This window comes from Sus scrofa, chromosome 1 (genome assembly GCF_054392235.1).
Source record: "Sus scrofa isolate SSC_HxYL_T2T_F1_AM1 chromosome 1, Sscrofa_HxYL_maternal_Yorkshire_Landrace_v2.0, whole genome shotgun sequence".
Classification (NCBI taxonomy): domain Eukaryota; kingdom Metazoa; phylum Chordata; class Mammalia; order Artiodactyla; family Suidae; genus Sus; species Sus scrofa.
The window spans coordinates 231,965,749-231,978,880 of record NC_139383.1 but is presented as its reverse complement, the minus strand read 5'-3'; the positions used below and the strand labels follow the sequence as shown (position 1 = coordinate 231,978,880).

At 38.8% G+C, this 13,132-nt stretch overlaps 1 protein-coding gene across 36 annotated transcripts in view; it reads left to right on the top strand.

Annotated features, from left to right (window-relative positions):
• KANK1 (KN motif and ankyrin repeat domains 1) overlaps positions 1 to 13,132 on the top strand; it is a 204,038-nt gene that overhangs the window by 80,262 nt on the left and 110,644 nt on the right. The window lies entirely within an intron of this gene.

Here is a 13,132-nt window from a genome sequence, read left to right as displayed (position 1 = left end):
CACAAAGTGGATCAGGGATCTGGCATTGCTGTGAGCTGTGGTGTAGGCTGGCAGCTGCAGCTCTGATTGGACCCCTAGCCTGGGAACTTCCATATGCCGCAGGTGCAGCCCTAAGAAGCAAAAAATAAAATAAAAATGAGCAATTCAGTGGCATTTATTACATTCGTGGTGTTGTGCAGTAGCCACCTTTTCTAGTTCCAAAACATTTCAGAAAACTCTGTACACATTACGTGGTAACTCCCTATTCCTTCCTTTCACTGCCCCTGGCAACCACTTACATACTTTCTGTCTCTATTAATTCACTGATTCTGGATATATCATATAAATGGAATCAAATAATACGTGATCTTGTGTGTCTGGGTTTTTTTCACTTAGCATATTTTTGAGATTCATCCATATTATACCATCTTATGGCTGAGTAACATACTATTGTACGGATATGCCACAATTTGTTTGTCTGTTCATTCACTGATAGACATTTTTTCCCACCTTTTGGTTATTGTGAACAAAATTCCTGTCGATATGGATGCACAAGTACTTAAGTCCCTGTTTTCAATTGTTTGGGTATATACCTAGAGATAGAATGCTGGATCACATGGTAATTCTTTTTTGAGAAACTGCTAAACTGTTTTCCATAGCATCTGAACCATTTACATTCCCACCAACGATGCATAACATTTCCGGATTTTTCCACATCTTTGCCAACACTTTTCTCCCTAAAAAAAAAAAAGCGAGTATTTCTTTTTCTGAGTATGAAGTGGTATCTCTTCATGGTTTTTTTTTTTTTTTTTGTCTTTTTGCCATTTCTAGGGCTGCTCCCGCGGCATATGGAGGTTCCCAGGCTAGGGGTCCAATCGGAGCTGTAGCCTCTGGCCTACGCCAGAGCCACAGCAACGAGGGATCAGAGCCGTGTCTGCAAACTACACCACAGCTCATGGCAACGCCGGATCGTTAACCCACTGAGCAAGGGCAGGAACCGAACCCTCAACCTCATGGTTCCTAGTCGGATTCGTTAACCACTGCGCCACGACGGGAACTCCTCTTCATGGTTTTGATTTGCATTTCCCTAATAACTAATGACATTGGCCATCTGTTCATGTGCTTATTGGCCATTTGCATATTTTTTTTTTGAGGAATATCTAGTCAAGTCTTTTGCCCAGTTAAAATTGTGTTGTTTACCTTTTTTTGTTGTTGTTGAGTTGTAAGAGTCCTTTATGTATTCTGGATATTAGACCCTTTTCAGATTATGATTTGCAAATATTTTTCCTATTCTTTAGGTACCTTCTTGATAATGTACTTTCCACAGAAGTTTTTGATTTTGATTTTGATGAAGTTTGAGTGATCTTTTTGCTTTTGTTGCACATGCTTTTAGTGTCACATCTAAGAATCCATTGCTTCCTAATCCAAAGACAGGAAGATTTTCCCTTATCTTTTCTTCTAAGGACTTTATGCTCTTGTCTCTATATTTAGTACATTAATCCATCTTGAGTTAACTTTTCATATGGTATAAGGTTGGGGTCCAATTGCATTCTTTACATGTGGCTATCTGGTTGTACTAGCACCATTTATTGAAGAGATTGTCTCTCACTGGTCTTTGCACTCTTTTTAATAGTTAATTGATCATGTATGTGAGCATTTATTTCTGCACCCTTAGTTCTATTCTATTGATCTCTATGTCTACTCTTTGCTAGTACTACACTGTTTTGATTGCTGTAGCTTTTTAGTAAGTTTTGACATTGGGAAATGTGTCTTCCAACTTTGTTTTTCTTTTTCAGTATCCTTCTTCATAGTTTAGTGCCCCCTTGTATTTCCATATGAATTTAAGCAGCAGCTTTTCCATTTCTGCAAAATAAAAACTGTTGGAATTTTGGTAGGGATTGCATTGAATCTATAGCTGATTTGGGGTAGTATTGGCATTTTAATGTTAAGTCGTCTAATTCATGAACATGGTAGTCTTTCCATTTATTTAGGTCTTATGTAATTTCTTTCAGCAAAGTTTTGTAGTTTTCAACAAGTCTTTTGTCTTCATTAAATTTATTCTTAGGTATTTTATTCTTTGGATACAGTTATAAATCAAATTGATTTCTTGATTTTTTTTCAGATTATTCATTTTTGGTGTATAGAAACACACCTGCTTATATATTATTTTTATTATTTTTTTAATTTAAAGTTAAAAAAAATCTCTACTGGTTTTTTAAAATTAGTTAAGAACCCCACTGTCTCTCCAGATATTTCCTAGAATGGCTCCTCTTAAGTCTGACATATATCCTTCCACATATTTTTGTCTTTTTTTTTTTTTTTTTCCTAGGGCCACACCTGTGTCATTTGGAGGTTCCCAGGCTAGGGGTCTAATTGGAGCTACAGCCACCGGCCTACGCCGGAGCCATAGCAATATGGGATCCAAGTCGCATCTGCAACCTACACCACAGCTCATGGCAACTCCGGATCCCCAACCCACTGAGCAAGGCCAGGGATTGAACTTGCAACCTCATGGTACCTAGTTGGAGTCGTTAACCACTGAGCCACCATGAGAACTCCTTTTTTTTTTTTTTCCTTCCATCTATTTTCTATACATACATGTACAAATATACTTTCTTCCTTTGGGTAGACTCAACATTTACTTTGTCTGCATTTTAACTTATTTTTATTTAATTATAGATTATATAATTTATATAATTACAGATTGCTTATTTTTATTTAATTATTCATCTTAGCTTATTCCTCTTAAATTCTGCAGAGTACCCTTTTTTACAAATGTATTATTTTAACAGTTTTCTTTTATTGAGCATTTAGTATACCTTCAGTTTTTTTCTGTTATAAACATTGCAACAGTTAATGATCCTGTACCTTCATCAATGTATGCTTGTATCAGCATGTCTTTAAAATCTTGAAAGTAAAATTGCTTAGGCAAAAAATGTGCACCTATTATCTTTTGGTGGGTAGTAGGAGATCTTTTTATGTTCCTGCTTACAATGGTCATAGGTGATACCCGCTATTATCTTAGAACATCTCAATGAGTAGTAAAATGCTTGGGAAAAAAGGAGAAAAGAAGGGTGTGACTAACTCTTTTTATCTCTATGAAAGGTAGTAACAAATGTATTACTCTAAATAGAATATAAGTAATAAAATTCTTTTGGGTATGTTGTGAGCTATGTAAACAATGTGTTTCAAAATGCTTCATTGGTTCCACTTACTGTTGTTGGTTGAGGAAGCAAGTAGTAGCACACAGGCACCTCTTGGACTTTTCTCTCTCTTGTCTTTGTATATCCTACCTCTAAGAGATCTTTCATTATCCCCCACCCACCCACCCACTGCTGCCAGTCATTCTTAAATAGCTTTGGATTTTATGCCAAAAGATCTTTTGCTTGTTGATAGATTCTGTAAACACCCAGTGTTCTTTTGTTTAGCACCATCCAAGAAAGACCGGTTTGGGTATTTGGTAACATGTTCTAAAGTTAAAGACTTTGTTTTGTTCAGGACTAACTGGAAAGTTTAGCTAAACTCCAGAAAGCAGGCCACATTCATTTAGGGGGGTGGTCGCTATGATATTCTTTGTGTCTGAGTGTCATCTCATACCTTTCTATGTTCGTCCTTGGTTAACTAAATAAAGCAGAGAAAGGTGTTTTCATAAAATACTCAAAGAACAGAACACCAGCTGAAAGTGAGGAATAAGGATATCCACAATTGCTTTCTTTATCCATCCATTTTTCTAAACTTATTTTGAAATAATTGTAAACTTGAAGAAAAGTTGCAAAAGATAGTACAGAGTTCATATATACCCTTCAGCCAGATTCCCCTGATCTTAACATCTTATGTAACCATACTGTTCTTATCAGTATCAGGAAATATAAATTGTATGATACTTTTAGCTCAACTACAGATCTTATTAGGTTTCTATTCAGTTCTCCACTACTGTCCTTTTCCTGTTCCAGGATCCACGTTGCATTTAGTTGTTTTGTCTGTTTAGAGTTCTACACATTGTGACAATTCTTCAGTCTTTTCTTGTCTTTTATGACCTTGCTACTTTTGAACAATACTGGTCAGTTATTTTGTTAAGTGACTGAATTTGTGGTTTTCTGATATTTACTTTGAGGTTATACATGCATTTTGGGGAGGAATATGACTAGAGTGGTGATGCAGTTTTTTAGTGAGTGGTTACATGATTTCTCTTACAACTGGTTTATCCTATTACTGATGATGCTAATCTTAATCATTTGATTCAGGTAGTATTTCTCGTCAATATAAAGTGACTGTTATTCCCTTTGTGATTTATAAATAAATATCTTGGGGGGAAATACTTTGAGACTATGCAAATATCCTATTTCTCCACAAACTTTCACTCACTGATTTTCGCATCCATCGGGAGATCTTGCCTGCAATAATTATTATTATACTATTTGCCTACGAGTGATTTTTGTCTCATTTATTACTTATATGCTTATTTATTGACTGGAATTCTTACTTAAGGAAGTGTGTGTGTGTGTGTGTGTGTGTGTGTGTGTCTCAGTATGGACTCATGAACAGTTACTTTGTTCTGTGGGTTCTAATCCAATACTGTCATTTTGCTGCTCACATTGTTCCACCTTTGGCTATTGGGTCTTCCTTCAGATTGGCTCTAATGTTCTTTTCACATGTTCCTAACCTTTTTCAAGCACTTCTTTACTTTGTGACATTTCCAGGTATTCCAGGCTTACCTTATATTTTCCTAGCTCTGGAATCAATCACTTCTTGAAGAAGCCTAGGTCCTTTTATAGGGGAATGATGTTTGGAAATCAGTATCTGCATTAGGTGTGCACATTGCAACTGGGGTGTTTTAAAATTGGCTTGGAGTTCCCTTGTGGTACAGCAGGTTAAGGATCTAGCATCGTCACAGCAGCAGCTTGGGTCGAGGCTATGACATAGATTTGATTCCTGGCCTAGGAACTTGCACATGCTATGAGTTTGGCCAAACTGTAAAATAAAAGTTTTAAAAACTCAAAACTTGAAAACCACATATAAGTATGTTTTTTAAATGTGGACTCTTCTCTCTGAGTATGGGTGTAGCAGGCCTGCAACTTTTGATACTGCTGAGTTGTAAACCATTTTAATGCAAAAACATTTTGATAGGGCCACTTAATGGTGGGTTGTTGAAATCAGTGCACATAGACTTATAGACAAGTAGGTATTTTGATTATAAATGGAATGGGTTAACTTTTTTGTGGAAAAATACTTTCACATTCAAAGGCTAGTGTTAGCATCCAGATATCCCTAACATTCTTTTAATAACCTTTCACAGATTTTTGACTCATTTTTAGCCCATTCCATGTTTTATAGTAATCAGAATAACTTTTGGTCCTCTGTTAGTTACAGAAGATAACTATTACCTGAAGTATTCCTTTTAGAGCATTTTTACTCAGTATAAGTCTAGATTGATCATCCCATAATAAAATAATTTCATTTTTTGTTTATATTATTGCAGGGCACAGAATTTTTGATAAATCATTTATTTCCTTATAACTTTATTTATGAAGTCTTACAGAGGACATTGATAACATATTTTTATTAGCTATGAGCATTGAGGGCCTCTTTTCCGTATAGATCCAGTGTCATTTCTTTGGACTGCTGCTTTTAATTCCTGCAAAATAAATCTTGCCTAGATGAGATTCCAGTGTGTCTCCCCTTTTCCTCTGAAATGTTTTATGTTTCTGTTAATATATCTCAACTCTTTTGCCCAACAGTTTCTGTGCAAACAAAGCATGAATTCAAGGCATGTTTTGTGTGCGATGGCTGGAATTATAATGGTTACAAATTGTAACATCTACAGTAATAATGATCTTTCCAAGTATTTTGCTTTATTTCAAAACTCATTCTTGTGGTTTACCAGCTGTTTCTTTTATATGGAGAAAGGGTCTCTTGTTCCTTTTTCAGTAAGAAGCAACTTTATGTCAGAATTTTAAAAGATGAGTATTTTTAGAGATATTTTCCTCTTAACTTGGGCATTTTGTGAGAAATTTTCATATTCTTCCTACTTCTGGTAGTTTGGAGTGGGGTTAGGTATAGTATGGTATAATTCCTAGCTGATAAATAAAGCCTTGTGTTGTAATGTTTTGAGGATACACCTGGCTGACTCTGACATTTAAATGTGTAAATTATCTTTGCAGCGATAAGTGATCTTGAAGAGCTTGAAGTAGCTTTTTTTTTTTTTTTTTTTTTTTTTTTGTCTTTTCTAGGGCTGCACCTGCAGCATATGGAGGTTCCCAGGCTAAGGGGTCCAATCCGAGCTGTAGCTGCTGGCCTACACCAGAGCCACAGCAATGCCAGATCCAAGCTGCGTCTTTGACCTACACCACAGCTCACGGCAATGCTGGATCCTTAACCCACTGAGCAAAGGTAGGGATCGAACCCGCAACCTCGTGGTTCCTAGTCGGATTTGTTTCCACTGCACCACAATAGGAACTCCTGATTGAGTTCTTTATTCCATCCCTTTCTTGGAGACATAGTAAATAATGACAATGAAGTTAGTAGTAATCATTCACTGAACGGGCACTATGTGCAGGACATGGTGTTGGGCAGTTTGCAGATTCCATATCATTTAATCCTAATAGAAACCTCCTAAGTTTTTAGAAACAGAACCCAGTATTTGGCAGGTTAATTGACCTATTCAAGCTTGCATGGCTAATAACCCAGAGAACTGTCTGAATTTTGAGTTAATTGCTCATTCCACATAGTATGTACTGTGGCTATCCTCATGTTGGTAGAGATGAGAATGCCTTTGAGATTGCCTTTCTGTGGAAGTATTTTTAAATTTAAAATACTTCAGAGTGTTTTTAAATGATTTTTTAATGTTAGTGGTATTTTGTTGTTGTTATTTTAGTTTAGATATTATCAGGCCTTTGGTTTCTAAACATAAAATATTAGATATGAGGCAAGGTATATTGCTCCCAGATGGTACCATCACATCTTTTCTTGAAACTGGATATAACTTTTCTCTTAGGCTTTCTTGCTTTCCTATGAGTGGAAACTTCAGACTTCAGACTGGAAAAGTGTTGGCTGTAAGGCAGAGAAGATGAAGCACTCAGCATGACTGTGTGTAGACTGTAAACATGAATCATTTATGACCGTCTTGACTTTTAGTACGAATGCCCCTGGCTTCACCCTGCACCCAGCAGTGTTGTATGGAGTTTGAATTCAGGAAGCCTGGCAGAGTGATGCAGTTGGGAACTTATCTGGGATAAATCAAAAGCCCTAACTCCAGCCCCACTTACATTTACCTTTCCTAAATGGCTAAGATGTGAGCATCTGATACTGGGCTCTGATGAGATCTTCCTTTGGAAGAAGGTAGTCTTGAGCAAAGGAGGAGGATGGATTTTCATAATTAATAACCCTCCTTATAGGTTCTAGACAAGTGGGGTCATAGGTGTTGGGCTTAAGATATAAAAGGGTTTTGCTGGGGTGGGTGATTTGGGATGTAAAGGAGTTATCCAGCTTATGTAGTCCCTTCGTAGGCTAAGAAAAGAATTGGAGGATGTTGTGAACACAGCAATCACAAGTAACTTACACACTAAAAGACTCTCTCTAGCTGTTGGGTTTGTGTATAAAACAATCATGTGACTTTCATGTAAGTGATACGTATACTGAGAGATGGAAAACTAATTGTCAGAGCATTTTGTGTTTACTGTACCTGCACCTGAGGTGGATAACAGAACCACCCACTGACACATAATCTTTCAGAGAAAGTTCTTGTCATTGTAGTAACAAACTGTTGAAGACACTGCCATGTTGGTAAGAAGCAGTTAGTCCTGGTATGTTTTTTATTGGTCATAAGAAGTACCTTATTGCCGCCTTGTATCATAAGTGACACTTAAGGAAGAGACTAGAAAATGAAATAGCAGGAAAAAGATTGTGATAATTGAGTATGTGCCATTTGCAGAGCCCTCTTAAAAATTAGGAAGAATTGGCACAAGAACACATTGGAGTTTGACTCACTGAAGTCAAATACATTATGACATGGGACATCTCTGGTAATTAGAATTCCCTTATTTTAGAACCTTCGGACTCAGTGACCCAGTGCAGTGAAGGGTTCAGGGCTATGTGAAGGAGAATGAGACCTGCCCTCCTTGCTGCTTGTTGACCCTGGGAGGGAAGGGCTCCAGATAACCCTCCCCCAACCCTCTGGGTTCTCATCCTTCCCCATTTGTTTTGTTTGTTCTCTGGGGTTTGGCCTAACACTCCTACTCACTGAATCCCTTGCTCTGACACACCCAGAGGTACAGAGGTCAGGTTTGGGGTAGCTTTTTTGTGTGATTTGATTTGATGGTTTCAGATAGGTTTCACAACAGGTATGGAATGGCATATAAAGCTTTTCTAAATTGTTGAAAAGTTGGCCTTGAAGCAATGTTAAAACATTTAAGAGGATTCTGAAGTTCCCGTTGCAGCTCAGTGGGTTATGAACCCAACTGTTATCCATGAGGATGCGGGTTTGATCCCTAGCCTCACTCGGTGGGTTAAGGATATGGTATTGCCGTGAGCTGTAGCATTGGTTGCAGATGCGGCTTGGATCCAATGTTGCTGTGCCTGTGGTATAGCCCAGCAGCTGCAGCTCTGATTTGACCCCTGGCCTGGAAACTTCCATATGCCACAGGTATGGCCCTAAAAAGACAAAAAAAAAAAAAAAAAGAGAGGATTCCTAGTCATTGGTCACTGGGGATGCTTTTTGATGATTTCTAAGGAAGTGAGGCTACTCTAGCTATGTATTAAATGCGGGAGAATTTAAGATGGGTGTCATGTGATATACTATGAATGTAAGCCAAAAAAAAAAAGTGAATTATTATCAGGCTTATTAACTTTAAAATTGTCTTGTAAATGTGCATTCAGAAATTTTCAAAAAATTGGGCCACACAGCATTGTTTCATATGAATGTTTTCATGAATGGACAGGTGTCATATAATGGTTACTTTTTTATTAGGAACATAGTATCCTATTGTGTTGATGTGCCATGGTTCTTGCTGAGCTGTCCTCCTGATGTTGGATATTCAGTCTGTTTCTAGTTTTTCTCTATTATAATACCAAGGGCTATCTAGAAAGGGCCATTCTTGTGGTAGTTATTGCTCATCTGCGTATATACTCACAGCCATGTGTGACATCAGATGCAGTGGTGAATGAGATGAAGGAGGAAGAAAGTGTTAAAGGAGATGGAAGGAATGAGGGATGCTTTGGGTCTAGAGTGATCAAGGAAAGCTGCCTGGGGAGTGACATTTGATTTGGGGTCTTGAAGAATAAGTAGCAGTAAGAATGGCAAAGTTGGGAACATTGAACTCCAAGCAGTGAAGTAAGCAATTTCAGAATCTTGTGGCTGGAGCACATCAGGCCTATCTGCTAGAACTTAAAATACATTTTACCACAAGATATCTTGTTGTTGAAATGTGTCTTAAATATGCATAAAATAGCATATGTACTACAAGTGTATGGTAAAAATGTTTTCAAAGAGATGCTAGATATAGGAAGTATGCAGCTAGAGGCTTAACTCCTCCTATTTGCCAGTCATCTTTGATCTTCCCTAACACTGATTCTATAGACCAATCTTTTTTTTTTTTTATTTTTAGGGCCACAGATGTGACATATGGAAGTTCCTGGGCTAGGGGTCTAATCAGAGGTGCGGCTACCAGCTTATGCCTGAGCCATAGCAGCAGTGGATCCATGCCGCACTGCAACCTACACTGCAGGCTGCAACAATGCTGGCTGGATCCTTAACCCACTGAGTGAGGCCAGGATTTGAACCCACATCCTCATGGACACTGTGTCTAGTTCTTAACCCACTGAGCCACAATGGGAACTCTTAGACAATCTTAAGAGGGAGATAATATCTGATTTCCCAATGATGAAAGGGAGGCATTTAAGTATGGCTGTTTTTCCTAAAATATAGGATATTTGTCAACATCATATGTAGAAGCAAACTCTAGCTCATCCATTCATGGATCAAGGATTTTTAGGTAATTATTAAGTGCTAGATGGGTTAATGCTGGAATAAAGAAATAGAAGACTCCATACTCCAAAGAAACTAATGGAGTAATTGAAGAAAGAACCAAAACAATGACAACAATAAAAATAAAACCTCGACATAGTGCCCTGTGCTCCTTGAAGTTGTGCATAGGGCACTATGAAGGCACAGGGAAGGGGCATTTATCACTGGTGGGGGGAATCGAAGAAAGCTTTCTGGAGGAGGAAATGTCTACACTGGTTTTTTGTTTGCTTGTTTGTTTGTTTACACTGGGTTTTAAAGAGGTGGAACAGAACAAAAGAAGCCCTCCTCTGGTACGCAGGGTGATCAGTCTGGGTAAAGGCAGAAAGAAGTTAAAGACCATAAATAAATAAATTGAATAAATAAACACACACACACACCCCTACCCCTACACACCTTCCCTGCAGCTGAAGAGGTGGGGAAACCAAAAAATGACATGCCATAAAAATATTCTGGTTGGTTTGGTTTGTTTTGTTTTGTTTTGTTTTGCATTATCACATTTACCCAGGAGTGAATAGATTGGTCCAGGCTAGTGATGTTGAGCATAGCTACAGGGCAAAGAAGGGGCTAGGAAAGGAGACCTCCCTGGTGACTCAATCTTCCTTAGTGTTTTTGAAATATGATGAGATGAACAGCATATGCAGGGAAGCCATTGTACCCAGAATGGTGTGCAGTGTGCTTCTCTAAGTGGGTGAGTACCTGTTGAGAATGATTTTAGCATGGGTTAGGCAGTGACCAAGATGGGAAAGAGAATGGTTCCAGGATGAACTTGTTTCCATATTTTTGATGGCATGTGGGGGGAGCGCCAGGTCTGTGTTGAATGCTGGCCCTTTGTCCCGATTCCTTTCCCTTAGTGGGTGGTGGTTAGACAAGCTCAGCCACACACTGTGTTCTGGGGCTGGATTTCACCATGCAACCTATTTCATCAATTAAGATGAGCATGTTTTCTTCTTTAAAAGACCATAGTGGGAGAAAAACCCATGGAGCCATCTCCTACTACATATAGTATTGATTGCAATGTAAATTATATATGATTTATATATATAATATAGATAGCATTTTTTAAATTTTAAAATAAAACATGCAGAAACAGATCATGCCCAAGGAGAGCAGACTTGGGATTCCCCGGGGCGGGGTGGGGGGAAGGAGAGGGAGGGAGTGGGATGGTTGGGTTTTTTGGATACAGACTGTTACATTTTGAATGGATGGGCCATGGGGCCTTACTGTACAGCACAGGGAGATGTGTGTAATTGGGTCACTTTGCTGTACAATAGAACTTGAGGAAACATCATAAATCAACTATACTTTAAAAATAATAATAATATGCAATATAAGGCACTGCTCCCATAGGACCACTGCTCCCAGAGGACCTGAAAAGGTCCTCTGAAAAGGAGGACCAGAGCTAGTGAGCTCTTTAAAGTGTATTTATCCTCTCTACAGATATATCTTGAGCCCCTGCTGTGTACCAGGCACTGTTCTCACTACTACGTACACAGCAAAGAACACAAAGTCCCTGTTCTCGTGGTGTTTATATTTTAGTGGATTTGGATGAGATAATACAGGCAATTTGGGTTGTTTTTAAAGAACTAAGAAGAAACTGGAGAAGTGTAGTCGTCTATTCAGAGTTTTATTTTTAAGTGTTTTATCCAAACACTTTGGGGAAACTTAGGGGCCTGGGCTTAAATTCCAATTTATGAGTTTTCATGGGTCATTCTTTAAAACTGGCTCTTAGACTGGTCATTGTAAATGACACCCTCTTTCACCTTCCTCAATTCCATTGCTGCTGTTGGGTCATTCAGGATGGCACTAAGGCTCAGTTTTGCAAATCATAATCCACTTGAAAACAGATGGTTAAGGCTGCTAAACACAGGTTCAGTCAGTGCTTCTCCTGTGAGCTTGTTGGTTCTTGTGCAGATTCCAGATTCCACCCAGTTCTAGGATCAGCTGCACATACTTGCCACACCCCAGTCCAGGAGGGCAGCCTTGTTTTCTTCACTCAACCTAGAAGTAGAGTTCTAGAAACATTTACCTTCAGAGCTCTAAGAACCTCTGTAACTTATTCTCCCTTTTTTTGTTCTCCCAACTTACTGTGCTGGGAGTGAAAATCATGGTAAGGTGGCAAGGATTTTTAGGCAAAGAAAAAACACTGGAATGGACATGGTGTTGAATTTATGCTGATCCCTAAGAGGAAGCACCATAGCAACCCTTTTTCATGTCTCTGCTACCCTAACCTACTGGTCTATGGTGTATATCATTTGTTTTTCCTTTTGAAAAATCTGTGTGTGTGTGTGTGTGTGTGTGTGTGTGTGAGAGAGAGAGAGAGAGAGAGAGAGGGAGGGAGGGAGAGATGTTTTTATTACTGTGGGATCTTTGAAGGAAAAGGTGTAAAACTTTCAGAATTGTAACGTTAATGATTTCATTTGTTGTGTATCATACTCAGTGTGACAGTAGACCAGTTCTCCTTTATTAATAATTTGTGTATTCTCCTAAAGACCTAAAAGAAATATTTTTGCTTTTAAAAAATATCTATTGACCAATATTAGAAAAATGTGGAGGTCCCACTGTGGCATAGTGGGTTAAGTATGTGTTGGTATCTCTGCAGCAGCTCAGGTCACTGCTGAAGCATAGATTGGATCCCCAGCCTGTGCAGTGGATTAAGGATCTGGCATTGCTTCAGGTGTGGAGTATATCACAAGTGCAGCTCGAATTTGACCCCTGGCCTGGGATCTTCTATATGCTGCAGTGTGAGGAGTTCCCATTGTGGCGCAGCAGAAATGAATCTGACTAATATCTCTGAGGATGTGGGTTCCTTGCTCAGTGGGTCAGGGATCCGACATTGCCGTGAGCTGTGGTATAGGTTGCAGGTGCAGCTTGGATCCCTCATTGCTGTGGCTGGTAGCTGTAGCTGATTCGACCCCTAGCCTGAGAACTTCCATATGCCATGGGTGCAGTTCTAAAAAGTGGAAAGAAAAATAAAAGTGTATATGCTGCGGTGTGGAAGGAAGAAAGGAAAGAAGGGAGGGAGGGAAGGGGGAGAAGCAGAAGGAAAGGGAAGGGAAGGATGGGAGGGAAAAATGTTGCTGTTTGAGAGCATATGAGATGAGGATGGTTAACTTGAGGGTATTTGTATGTGGA